The sequence below is a fragment of the Cupressus sempervirens genome, chromosome 5 (assembly GCF_028749045.1).
Source record: "Cupressus sempervirens isolate cs-2001-9-10 chromosome 5, ASM2874904v1, whole genome shotgun sequence".
NCBI lineage: Eukaryota > Viridiplantae > Streptophyta > Pinopsida > Cupressales > Cupressaceae > Cupressus > Cupressus sempervirens.
Genome location: NC_143122.1, coordinates 799587651 through 799600800, shown reverse-complemented (window position 1 = coordinate 799600800; position 13150 = coordinate 799587651). Strand labels below are relative to the sequence as shown.

The 13150-nt window shown below is 32.4% G+C and overlaps 1 long non-coding RNA gene across 1 annotated transcript; it reads left to right on the top strand.

Moving 5' to 3' along the window:
* Positions 1-2186: 2186 nt before the first annotated feature.
* On the top strand, positions 2187-2864 carry LOC149558345 (uncharacterized). Its single transcript, XR_016352461.1, has 2 exons — positions 2187-2344; positions 2492-2864. It is a non-coding gene; the product is annotated as an uncharacterized LOC149558345 (long non-coding RNA).
* The last annotated feature ends 10286 nt before the right edge of the window (positions 2865-13150 follow it).

The following is a 13150-nucleotide window of genomic DNA, read 5'->3' as shown; positions in this document are numbered from 1 at the left end:
GTCCTGCTTTGATGTTTGTTATGCTTGCAGAAGATGCAGCCAGGTTAAAGGTACAAAGTTACAAACCTCTGGAAAGCTTTTAGATGAAAGATTTATAATTAAAGCTTTCATGAGGCTGTGAGAGGAAAGCTTGTTAATGAAACTGCTTACTAAGAATAACTTCAAAAGCATTGGCCTAAGCCATTAGGTATTCTTCGACAATTAGAGAGGTTCAATGTACTATTCACATTTGTCTGGAAGTTTAAGAGAGAAGCATTCAGTATGAGACTAGTAATGAGCCATATACTTCTATAGAGTCAATAATATAAAATTGCACCTATATCTTCAGAATATAGCATGATAATGTTCTTCTGCAAGGCTACGTTTCTTGATACAATAAAGGTATGGAAATTCTTTATTTCTTTCTAGAATTTGAAAAATAATTAGTACAGAAAACTTTCCATCTATAAAGGATAGGATTCGTGATTTTGGTATAACAGATAAATAATTTCCTTTCTACGAAACCTAATTTCCCAAGAAATAAAATCACAAGTTCCATTTCCGTATGCGTACGTTCTTGATAAAAGGAACTTAAAGAAACCTCCTCTTTTCTTCTCTAGAATTCATAGGACAACTTTAAGCAACTCTATTCAATATTAAGAGATGAAAGACACAGAAGCATCATGCCTGGAGATTACTTTGGTTCCTCTTCTTTGGTTGTTGTTCGGAGTCGAAAATGTTGCCGACTCCCAAAAGCTCAGAGATTTTGGAGTAGATGGGTGAGATAGTAGCAGACATGTGCCAAAACCACAGGACAAAAAACCTTTCCCCAATCATTTTGAGCAGAGACAAAGCTCTTACAATGCAATTCACGTGATGTCTACTTCAGTGGAAACAAGAAGTCCATCACCTTCTGTACTCCTTCATTCTCCTTCCGAAACAAAACCTAATATCAACACAAAACAAATCCCTAAATGGGCGAGTTGGCACAATATCTCTGCCATCTTCAATTGTGAATCAAGAAGTTGGCCACTCAACTGGATCAAGTTTTCTAAAGTTCCCAAACCAAATTTAATTCAAGCTCTATATAATACTTAACCAAAATTTGCAATGGGTTGTGATTCCCCAACAATTTAATGTTAATATTCTTTAGTAGTCAAGGCCATTTTGATTCCTAATTGTCGACCAAATTGATTTAAATGAAGTTACCATAGAGGTAGGGCTCAATATGGTTGAACCATTGCCTAAGAATAAATTATACAAACTCACGACTAATCACCTTATTGTTGGACGTACACTTGAATTAGTGGATGGATCCACATTAATAATTTAAAATTAAATTAGTTCTCAAGAGTTAGGGTATCTAATACTAGCTGATAATAATATAAAACGTGCATGTACATAAAGTTGAAGCATATACTTATCGTACATTTGTATGTATGTGGTAATTCTATTATGTTATTCAAACCATTAATGACACACATGAAAATATACGAATATATATACATCAAATCACACATGCATACACATTTTAGATTATTTCCCATTAAATGTTTTCTTAAAATATTAGGAGTAAACATCATTGTTATGCATCCCCTATAAGTTAGATATAGCTAACACAATCCTAGATGGTGCAAGCCAAGGATGTTGATATAACTCTATGGTGGTCCATAACCAAGGTAAAGGTGCACACGACAATTTCATAATCTTACCCGTCATCCAATCTAACCAGGAGACCAATCATATCCAATGATACTTATCCTTCCTCAGAAGTTTCAACCCCTCTAGGTGTCATTAGCATGTTTTTTCCCTCTTTCCAGATGATACCTCCTCCACTTCCTTTGGAAGCTGCATCAATCCTGCACCCACTTGTCACACAACAATAGTCAGTTTGGTATCATATTATGGTAGATTTATGACATATATAATGTGAAATAATAATTAAATCTACTTGATTTGATTCATCATAAACAACATCTTGATATCAAATGAAATTCATTATTAAACATCATTAGAAATAAGAATATTTCAAAATCACAAATCATTTCACGCATAAGCCACCTAGGACATAATTCATAAAATCATTGTTAAAATAAACCCAGAAACAGCTTAGGGCACAACTTGCAAAACCACTGTTTAGTCCAAATAAAACCATTTAGAGCACAATTTTAAAAACCATTGTTTAATCTAAGGCCAAAACCATTTAAGACAGTGTTCAATGTAGAGCATCCTGGAGGGATGTGTCATACATGTTTTTTGCTCTAAATAATCATAAATGGTTCTCTCTTCTTTCGTGTAGCTGATGTCAGAGACATCACACTGCCATACAATGCACTAAGGGAAAGATGTTGCTGGTCTGATGAAGGTAGGAATTATGCACAATTCTGCATTTCATCTCCTGATTTGAATGAGCAGATAGTTTATGCTATTTGCAACGTTTTGTGAGACAAGAAATCTTTTATTATATAAAACATTACATATTGAATAGTGTTTGACACTCTTTGACTTGCAGATGGGGAAACTATGAATGAACAAAATGCATTCAACAATGAAGAACTGCTTGATGTAGATCAACAAGGGGAGGCTCAACCTGATGGCCCTATATCCGTATTGTGCATCAATTAACAGTATAATGTATTGTAGCTAGGAGAAGACCAAGGAAGGTGGTTTTTTATTTTGTAATCAGACTGACTGTGCATTGTTAATTTTCTTTCTGAAGCTGGAACCAGATGCAAAGAACGTTCAGTCTTCCGTTGGGTGTAGCGAACCTCTGCCTCCCGAGTTGATTTTTAATACAGAGCAGCAACAAGGTTATGTTATGTTCACCGCTTTTTTAGGCAAACAAAGTTTTATCATAATAGAAATTCATTATTAAATAGTTTTTAGCACTCGTCCACTTGCAGACATGGATATTGTGAATGAACAAAATGTATATGAAAGTAATGACACGGCGTGCTCAACATGAATGCCCTATATTGCTATTGTGCATTGATTAGCATAATAAAGTATCACGGAAATGAGAAAAGCAGGGAAGATGATTTTAAATTTTTGCAAGTAGTCTGATGTTGCATTGTTATTTTGTTTAGCATTCAGCCTTCTGTTAGGCTTAGTGAACCTCTACCTCCTATGTTGAGTTTCAATATGGAGAAGCAGAAAGGTTTTGTTAATAACAAATCTTTTTCAGATAAGAACTATTATAATAGACATTGTCAATTATATAGTGTTTGACAATATATCCCTTGCAGCTGGGGAAAAGGAGCTAGATGCATTTAACACTAATGAACTTATGCATGACACAGAGCAACATGGGGAAGCTCAAACTAAAGGCCCAATGTCAGTATTGTGCATTAACTTTGCATAATATGTTATAGTTAAGAGAAGAGCAGGGAAGATGATTTTTAATATGTGTATTGTGCATTGTTATTTATTTTATGAAGCTGCAGCCTGATGCACAGAGCATTCAGCCTTCCATTAGGGATAGCGAACCTCAGCCTACTGTTATGAAAATTTTGACGACTTTTCATGCAAGACAAGTTTTAAATTTTAAAAGACATTTTCTATTAAGTAGTATTTTGAGACTCTTCCACTTGCAGCTGGAGAGATTTCAAGCGAACCAAATGTACTGAACACTAATGATATTTTGCATGATACAAACCAACAAGGGGAGGTTCAACATGAAGACCCCATATTGGTACTGTGCACTGGTTAAAAGTATCGTGTATTTTAGCTAAGAGAAGTGCTGCGAAGATGATTTTAAATTTCTATTAATAGACTGATCACGCATCATTATTTTCTTTATAAAGTCGAATCCCGAGGATCCCAATACACATAGTGTTCAACCTCATTAGGCGTAGTAAAAGGCTTGTCAATTTGGGTGAAGTCTGTAGAGAAATTTCTCACGAGCGATATAAACAATGGCTTAAAAAATACCCCTGGCATTGCCACAAATAGAAAACGCAGGATCAGACAGAAAAAAGTAATCTCTCTTACTCATTTCTAGATTTTAGCTTTTAGACATTTTATATTTTAAGGGCCAATCAATTTTCTTTCTTTTTGCTGGAGTATTTTGATTTTTTCTAGAAATTCGTATAAATATTCTTTTTTCTTGGGAACCACAAATACACTAGAATAAAAGATCTGGTGTTCCTTCCAAATCGTCATCTGATCCCTGATGTCCGTTCCATCCATTTCATTATTTTCCTGTCTGAACAATTGTCGTCTGATCCCTGATGTGCTCAGATTTTGGACAAAATGAAAACATAAGTTAAGTTCAGATTTTGGACAAAATGAAAACATTAATCCAAGCCAATTGGGAAAAGCTCACTGAACCCAAAAACAGAAGTAAAGTTCAGATTGTTTTACAGAATTGGGTTATATACAAGCCTATCCTTTACAAACTTCGAATGTGAATAGAGAAATACAACAATCTAATAAGATGACTCCTGCATGCAGGAATATCTGAGGATGAAAGTCACACCCCACAAGTGGAAGGAATATCTGAGGAAGAAACTCGCACCCCCCAAGTGGAAACCAATTATGAACAAATGAAAACATCAATCCAAGCCAATTTGGTAAGCTTGTTGAACCCAAACACATAAGTTAAATTCAGATTGCTTTACAGAATTGGACTATATACAAGCCTATCCTTTAGAAACTTCCAATGTAGATTTAATGGATGATACAGGTCCTTCCCAACCAATGTTCCCTGAGATCCTTAGACGACATGAGACAGCCGAGGAGTCATTGCATCCTTCCACTAAGAGAGCAATAAATGGGTAACATACTATAGCTGACTACATTATATTTAAAGGATTCATAACATCAAGTTTTACCCTAGCAAAGTTATTTTACTATGTCCTTCCACTTTCTTTTGAAGACACTAGGGAGAGTTATTGCTTATTTTAAGCAAACTATACTTGTATAGTTTCATTACCTTAATGTAAGTAATAATGATAAGTTTCTTCTTAGTTCTTGACGACATTTTAATTTGCGTAAAATATTGTTTCATTTCATAGGTTATTTAGAAATTTTTTCAATAGATCAACTAAAGCAGGTTTCTTTTTGACCAGATTTTTAAGGAAAACAATAGAAAAAAGCAGCCAGATTATTGTTTGTTCTACACTATACTTGATTGGGTTACTATGAAATGATGAGCATTTCAATCACTCTTTTTGGAGTTTACCTCTATTTATGAGTTCACAAAGGTGGCACTGATCTTTCATTGTGTGTGTGTGTGTGTGTGAGATGTCTTTTCTACATTGTACTTTATTGGATTATTGTTGAATTAGGAGCATTTAGATCACTCTTATTGGAGTTTACCTCTAGTTATGAGTTTGCAAAGGTGGCATTGCCTTTCTTAGTTTGTGTGTGTTCATCTATGTTTCCTTTCATTATTTATATGTTTTTATGATGTTAGTATACTGCAAATGCTATTTTTTTAATTTTTAATTTAGACTGTAGGAATCGGGGGTAGCACTGGCACAACATGCCCTCCATGGAGACGGGGGAGACTAGAACCCGTGACCAACCCCCTGCAACAGGGAAGATTTAGCCAACCAGGCTAGGGCCCCCACCCTTACTGCAAATGCTATTACTACATTGTCAATGTTGAATTATTTCACATAACATGATTTTGGTGTTAGTTTAAAGAGCTTTACATCAAGTATTTGGAGTCAATGAGTAGTGTGTTGACTATCCTTGTTGTTTAATTAAAGTTTTTATCATGGGTAAGTGCAAGAAGTTGGGTCTCACTTTTGACCAAAAAGTGGAAGTGTTTTTCCTGTTTTTGAAATTTTTTGCCAATTGATGTCAAAGTTTGAGGCATTTAGAGAATGAATATAAAAAAATTTAGAAATAAAATTTTTAGTATTCAGAATCTAGTTTTTGAATATGTAATTTATTTATGTACCCATATGATAGATTTTTTTTTAGTATGGATCTTTAAAAACCACTTTTTCAAAATGCCTATTTCAGGACCATACCACAAATAAATGAATTTTTGTAAATCCTTTTAAAGGGAGTTACCTAATACACCTAAGATTGATGACAATATTTTTTCTTAATTTGTTATGCAATAATTTTTTTTATTAATAATTATTAATTGGCTATAAAGACAAATTTTAAAACCTCTCATATACAGACACCATAATTTGATCAAAATTATACTTTTTTCAAAAAAAAATTTAACCTCAAAAGAATTATATGTGGATTGATGACATATAAATTAATTTAAGAAAAATTATAAAATAAAAAAGTTATTAAAGTTTTAGTGAATGTCATTTTTTAACATATAAGAGACAGTTTTGATTAATAAATAATAGAAAAATAGCAAATAAACTAATAACAGTATAAAATTTACATTTTTGAAATCAGAACAATAAGACCTATAATGAGTTTTTGTTTCATTAAAAAATTCAATGGGGACAATGCTATAAAAATTACGACAATCTCTGAAATTATTGATTAAATGCCTTAGAAAAAAATGGTTCACAAAGGCATGGCTTGGTGGGACCAAGCCTATGCCATGTCTTTCCTGAAGGCAAAACTCGATAAAAAAATGCGCGGCAATTCCAAATTCTCGCTCATCTCTCACAAATCGGGCACCCAATTTGTAATTCCAAAATCGGGTACCCGATTACTAATAACCGTTACTCGATTTTTTATAAAACGGGTACCCAATTGCTTAAAAATTGGGTACCCATTTCTAATGTACCTGTTGGGCCCCAAAAGCTGCCCCACAGGCCAACTTTCAATGATTAAAATGATTGAATAAAAGTTTTGATCTGCAATAGTGACTTTTGTCACACTTATTCTATTTTCTTGTCCTCTTCTGCAATTTGCAAGCTATTGATTCAAATTCAAAATAGATGCAAACATGGGATCAAAACAACGAAGAACGAAGAAAACAAAAATTTTGAAAGATGAGGAGATTGCAACAAATAAAGAGAATGAAGCACAATGTCAACGAGAGAGAAGACAAAGAATTAAAGACTTGAACAATGTTTCAAAGGAGAAAGACATTGAGGATACCACAATAGATGAAGAGGCCAAAGAAGAGAACCCAATGCAAGGAAATTCAAGTGCACATTTTAATCAAACATTCAATATAGGTGTGTCTCCAAACCCTCAAGTTTTTTCTCGTGATGAAATTGGTGATTTTTTTGAAGCAGGTTATGATTTAAACAATTTACATTTTCTTCATGAGAATAATTTGTCGACACAACAAACTTCAATTGAAATGCACACTCCAAAAGAAATACCAAGAAAATTTGAAATTGAAATTGAAATCCCAAATACCAATGAAAATAAAATATTAGTTGAAAACAAAAATTGCATGAATGTAGACATAGAAACACCAACTACTAAAAAATATATTAGAATGATAGTAAAGTGTCGGAACATAATTTTCATTTTCCTAATGATGTGTTAGATAATATTGAGGGATAAGTTTCATGGAGTCAAATTAGGACACATACGAACAAATTATATAGACATTTTTTAATAATAAAAAATTTGGGTTTCAATGTCAATTGATGTTGCAACTAATTAAAATGTCTAAAATGCAAAAAGTAATGAGAAGGTTAGGAATGTATGCAAAACCAAAAAATAAAAATGAGTCTTTAAAACAATTTGTATCCACTGTTGCTAGTGACTTTGACATTATTGGAAAGAGAAGTTTCTATAAAGTATAAGAATGTGGAACGACAAGCAATAACAATAGCTTTAGTTAACAAATCAGCAATTGACAAAAGATTGATTAGCAACACAAGTGGATATCTTAATGTCAATTGTAAGACTTTAGAAAGAGCTATAAAGAGAAGGGTTAACTTTGAATGTGATCCAACAAATATTTTGTGGACTTCTAGTGGTAGACTCCTGAGATGTGATATGAAACTTACTAGTGAAGTCAAAAGTTTGGTTGAAATTTTTTGGCATGATAATACAAGAGTATCACCTAATTCAAGAGATGTTCTTAAATTGAGAGTTGGGTCAAAAATACATGATCCACATCCTAAACACCTTTTGGACATGACTCAAACTGAATTGTTTAAAAAATTCGTAGATGGTAAGGTATTAACTACTACCATTAGTCAAAGATCTTTTGAAAAGTGTAAGCCATGGTATGTAAGGATTAACAAGGAAATAATCACATGTTTTTGTAAAACCCATGTTCAATTTCGTTACAATTTTGATGTATTTTGATCTATACATGGTACCATGCATAGTAAAGAAATGTTGCAGGAATGTGGTATAAAAATACTACCTCAAACTATAAAGGATTTCATATCAGGTTTGTTTTGTAAGTCACCTAATGATCAATACTTTCTTTCCAATGCATGTCTTTCTGGTACATGTGATATGTGCAACAATCTTTCTTTGTTAGATGAATGTTTGCATGAAAATGCTTTGACTACTTTTGGACAATAATTAGTGTATGTAAAAAGAGTCAAAACTATTGAATATCTATTGAAAGATGAGAAGACTGGAAGAAGGTGTGATCTAGTTACAGATAAAGTTAGTTGTCATGCATTTATGGATGAGTTTAAGAGTGTGATCATACCAAAATATATTAAACACTTTCAATATGCTAGATGGCTTGATGGAAAATTTCACATATGTAAGAATACATTTCCAATTGGTACTATACTTTTAGTTGTTGATTTTGCAAAGAACTACACACTTGCACCACAAGATGAGATACAACCACAATATTACAATTTAGTGCAAGTTACAATTTATGTTCATATAGTTTATAGGCATGCACCTGATAGCACTAAGGAGGATTAAAAAATATTGAGAGAGTACCATTTCAATATGAGTGATAATAAACTTCATTCATCTAAGTTTGTCCAATATTGTTTCAAGGTCTTTTATGATAATTTAAAAGAGAGACAAATTCAAATGACACAACATTAGATATGGTCAATAATTGTACAGGATAATTCAAGAATGCGAGAATGTTCTATTGGTTGAGTAGGACACATAAGCAAACTAATATCCAACATGTGTGGAGTTTTTTTGAGACTAGACATGGTAAAGGAGAACATGATGGTGTTGGTGTATGTGTGAAGAGAGCCCTTAGTAGAGAGCAATTAAAATTTGATGAAAAAACCAAATTCAAAAATGCACATGAGATTATTGAATGGTGTAGCAAATATTTATACACAGGATCAAGTGAGAACTCTACAATCAAACGTTTCTTCTACCTAGTTGAAGAGAAGAATATCCTTTCAAGATATGATTGTGATACAATTAGTGGGTCAGCTAAATGGCATTCATTTAGGAGTTTAGATTCTAACACTTGGACTATATGGACTAGAAAACTTGTTTATTTCTATCAGTTTTGTATTGCAGGTGAATGGGAAGAATGCAAGAATACAAAATGGGTTGAAGATTGGCAGCAAAAATCATTAGCACCTACTGACACACATTTTCAAGATGATACAGTAAATGAAGGCCATAATGTTACTTTTTCATCAGAAGACTATGTCATATTTCAGACCTCATACAACCTGGTATGCATAATTTAATTAGATTTTGTTGTGATCTCATGCTTCAATTTATATAATCTGCATATGTACTCATGTGATTAAAGTGTTTATGTAATTTATCTTATCTTGTAGGACATGTTTATGTTGTTATTGTCCCTAGTGATAACGATGAACATACTAAGTATTGGCTAGCTAGATGTGTGGAACCTAAGAAAAAATTGACATGTCATCAAGTAGATGATGATGGTTTTGAGTATCCAATTGGATCTATCATTGTACCTAGCACCTAGTTACGTAGATACCTAACAAGAAGAAATGGTTTGCCAGCATTTGAAGACTACCTAACAGAAAAGAAGATTTTACACTATTCTCATTTGGTTGTGGCAACAAATATCAAATTAGAAAGATACAAAGGGAGACCCTCCAATAAGGTATTATGGACAATTTCAATGGATAAGCATGAGACAATCATAGATGCATTGCAAAAGAGAGAGGATGCAAATGGTACAGTGGGATGACTACATTTAAATCAAACACATGTAAGTTTTTATGAGACACTTAGGAGTTTGCGCACCTTCTTGAGTTATCATGTAGACAACACAGAAGTACACAACTCTAATTATGCACATGTTGTCTACAACACAGGAGCTAAAATCATTCACTGAGTTGTCATGTAGACAACACAATTATTCACACTCCTAATTTAGCACATGTTTTCTACAATATTGATTTGCATTTCACACCATTGTAGGATTATCCTCTCATCATCGTACTTACTTTCGTACTTAATGGAGGATAACCCATATATGGTAGACATGTTCCTGGTTGTATGAATTATCATGTAGCTGATTCTGAGGCATTCTAGATGCATCTTAGAGGCTTTTATATATAGGCACTCCTAGTGTACTTGTACATAGAATTACATTGTGTTGAATACTATACAATTATTCTGATCATACTCTGGTCTATTTTGTGCTTGCATTTGAGCTCCTTGGTCTGGGATGAATTCTTCCCTAAGGCAGATTCTTACATGGTATCAGAGCTATACCAAATTCTTACAATATGTACTTATATAATTTAATTAAATGTATGTTTGTGTTGTCAATACCAATTTAGAGAACTTATATATACCTCTTATTCAGGTCTCAATTACAATTTATGCAAATTTAAACGTTAAAGTGGATCAAACATCAACATCTTATGCAATTTCACATAGTAAGTACATACAAATTACACATATATTTACATAGTTCAGATACCTCATACTAATTTATGTGTTTATTAACATGTGTTTTTGTTTTACAATTTTATTTTACAGGACCTCGTTTGAAGAGATGTGTTGAACCAATTTTATATTTTGAGTTCACTTCTATAAATATATCATTGACATTGTCTTACATATATTGTGAAATATGTTGTACAAAATAATTTAAAAATTAGAGTTTACTTCTATTTGAGAGTTAAAGGTATGCACTTGATAAATTATAAATTGATTGTCAATTTAAGTAAGGACCTCCTATTTTTTTCCATTACTTTTACTTTCAAGCATGTTTAAATTAATGTTTGTTTGAAGTTTCAAATTACTATTGATTGTAATATTAAAAACAAGTCACTTGTACATGATAATTTAAAGATCATTACTCATTGCATTGATTATATGTTATTGTTATGTTGATAATTGACATGTATGTTTAACCATGTTAAGTGAGAGGGAGGGAAGTGTGAAGAGAATGAGAGAGTCCAAGAGGTTTCCAAGAAGTTTCTAAGAGGTTTTGATGGATTATAAGGGTTCCTAACGGGTCTTAAGGGGAGATAGGGAGTCCTACCGAGTCATAATGTGTGTTATAGGTTAAATAATAGGTCTTAACATATCTTCGTAGGGTGAAATGACCTTATTAGGTAATAATGAGTCTTACATTACCAAATGACACATAAGGACCTCTTATGATACATTTTTAGGTATTTTTATCCATATATATGTTAAGGGGACCTAGGGAGTCCTACTAGTTCATTATGTCTGTTATAGGTTATAATAGGTATTGATATGTTTACTAGCACATAATAGGTATTTTTAGGTAATAATGAGTCTTACATTACCAAACAACACATTAAGATCACTTATGATACATTGTTAGGTATGTTATCCATACATGTGTGTCTTAAGGGGACATAGGAGTCCTAATAGGTCATAATAATTTTTATAGGTTCTAATAAGTCTTAATATGTATTATTAGGATATAATAGGTCTTATTAGGTAATAATGATTCTTACAGTACCAAATGACATATAAGAGCCCCTTATGATACATTTCTAGGTACTTAGATCCATATTTGTATTTAGGGGACCTAGAGATTCTTACTCGGTCCTAATATGTGCTATAGGTTCTAATAGGTCTTAACATGTTTTAGTACGTAATAATTAGTCTTACGTTAACATAAAACACATAAGGACTCCTTATGATACATTTCTAGGTACTCCAATTCATATGTGTGTTAATAGGACTTAGGGAGTCCTACTAGGTCCTAATGTCCAAAGACATTATAATAGTCCTAGGTCTTCAATCTTTACCTAAATTTTATAAATTTGAATTTTTAGGATGAAAAATATTTTTTTAATAGTCGGTCAATTTTATTTGTATGAATCTCAATGCATAAATTTGATGTGATATTTATCCAATAATCTTTTTTATATCATTACTAATGCTCTATTTATAGTTAAAATTATTGTTCATCTAGCATATATACTTACAAAATGTATCATATGTTCATGAATAAAATATGTTGGAATAAAGAAAATGGTTTGAATACTTAAAATATGATGAAACATAATAATATATACTACATACATAAGCATGATAAGAAGTCATAAAAAAATAGTACATCGTCTAACATACATCATAACATGATCTATGAAGTTAAAAAATACATATATAATACAGGTTTAACTATCCTAATACAAAATGTATCAAACTAAACAATATACATCATAAAAACATAATCTACAGGTGCCAAAAAGACCTAATCTATCTGATTGAATGTCCTCTTTACTCCATGTGAAGAGGACTCAAATGGATCATCATCTGTAATATGAGCTGTCTCATCATGTGGGACACCCTGTGAGGTAGATGGATCACCTTGTGTAACATGAGGCATGTCTCAACATGTACATGCTTAATTGAAATGGGTTTCAAAATCTAGATTGCAAATAAATTAAATATGAGATGGGTGTCCCTTAGTAATGGGAGGAGGCGCACTGTGAGAACTACCAAATGTAGTAGTGGTGAGGTCCTATAATTTACAATACATACATTTTTAAATTTTGATTTTAGAGCATAATGAACTATACATTATGTACATAAATTAAAATATTGACCTCAAAGGATGATGTAGGTACCTCCATCTGGCTAAGTCCCGTGCTCTCAACAACACTCATGGTGACATAGTCCTAAAATTATGGATACATAAACGTTTAGTCAAAATTATATATACATGAATAATTACAAAGTACACAAACTAAAAAGTACATAATTTGTACACTACATTTTTTATACACTATAAATTTAACATGTATATATATCATACCTAAGTAGTAGCCAATATCACATATGTGTCTACAGATATGCTATCATGATGATCATAAGATGGAGTCAAAAATAGACTATATCGAGGCCTATATGGATG